General features: G+C 37.2%; 1 long non-coding RNA gene across 1 annotated transcript; it reads right to left on the bottom strand.

Moving 5' to 3' along the window:
• Positions 1-465: 465 nt before the first annotated feature.
• On the bottom strand, positions 466-1,094 carry LOC123042351 (uncharacterized). The gene is made up of 3 exons (XR_006418761.1): positions 1,073-1,094; positions 801-914; positions 466-689 (listed from the first exon to the last, which is right to left on the bottom strand). It is a non-coding gene; the product is annotated as an uncharacterized lncRNA (long non-coding RNA).
• Positions 1,095-1,471: the final 377 nt, after the last annotated feature.

Below are 1,471 nucleotides of genomic sequence, written 5' to 3'. Positions count from 1 at the left end.
GAACACAGAAAATGGGAGGAAATAAAAAAAGAAACATGGAGGAAAAGTTGCATGAATGAACCTAAAGCATCGTGTGAGCCCTTACGAACTAACGACAAACTGTTCTCATCAATAGGTTGCAATGGGAGCTTGTTGTTCCTCATTCCGATGACTAAAGGCTTACTAGCTGCAATTATGAAACTATGTTTTCGTTGATCTTGACAATTGTGCGGTTGATGTTGCTCTTAACGTGCTTGAGGTTCTCATTCACTTTGCTGCATTCACCATACTCTACTTCCAACCAAGAAAAACACACATATACTCACATAAGCAATAAAAACACATTTATTCGAAGACCACAAAAACGAAAAATAACTTGACAAAATGATCAAAATAACTTTGAATTAAAAAAACAGAGGAAGTATCTGATGAGCTTCTCAAGTAAAAAGGAGCCTCAACACACACCAAAAATGCATACCGTGTGAACTTTTCTTTTGAGTTCTATCATCCTTGCTCATTATGCCCATGTTCTGTTTCGCTACTGGTCCTAGTTTTGAAGAGGTGTCCCGATCACTAACCACGAAAAGAGATGATAGTCTGGATCCAGATAGAAACTTCAACACATTTTATGTTATTGCTTCCTAAACATTTTGCAAACCAGACTCCTTTATGTTGCCGCAGTCTGCGATGTCAATGATGCCCTGAATGATCTGACAAAGAACAAAAATATAAATAACAGAAAAAGAACAATGCTGAAATGACAAGAAAACCTGAAATTTTTTAAGATGAAAGATACCAACATAGTGAGGCAAAACTAAAACCTGCGGATGTAGAATATTAGCATAAGATGACATCATCTCCTCTTTGAAATATACTGATATTGATCCTTGTTGAATAATGCCATGAGGAGCACCAATTTCAGTTGCAAACACATGCTGCCATAAAAAGATAATTGGTGCGGAAAAAAGGGAAAATAGTCAAAAATAATGACTAACTACAGAAAAAAAAGAAGAAAGAGATGCATGTGCCTAACTCCCTTTTGAACTACAGAAGAAAAATTGCTCAACGCAAAAATGAAAAACATCTAACACACCTCCTTTTTGAACGGGCTCCTTCCAAACAAGTTGCGCTTCTTCTAGTAAAGTTCCGAGAAATGTTTAATCAAATTACCTTTCCATGCAAGAATCTGTGGGACGCCTTGCTCGACCACCCTTATACCAAAGTCAAGCTTGTCCAAATATAGCACCTTAAAAAACACCCAAAAACTTAGAGAAGGAAAAGGAACAAAACAATAGACGGGGGTATGTGTGACAAAAAAAAACCAAAAGAACAAAAGAGATACTGAACACTTACAGCCAAGCAATATATGCAGAAATCAAACGCTTTTGGTTTTCTGCCGGTTTCCCTATCAAACAACACATATTGGTTGATGCCAGCCAAAATCCATTCGTAGACAAGAAGACACATGTCGAATCCCCTTGTGATAGTAGGA

The sequence above is a fragment of the Triticum aestivum genome, chromosome 2B (genome assembly GCF_018294505.1).
Source record: "Triticum aestivum cultivar Chinese Spring chromosome 2B, IWGSC CS RefSeq v2.1, whole genome shotgun sequence".
In the NCBI taxonomy this organism is placed as follows: Eukaryota; Viridiplantae; Streptophyta; class Magnoliopsida; order Poales; family Poaceae; genus Triticum; species Triticum aestivum.
Note: the sequence above shows the minus strand (reverse complement) of the source record. Positions and strands in the feature narration are given on the sequence as shown.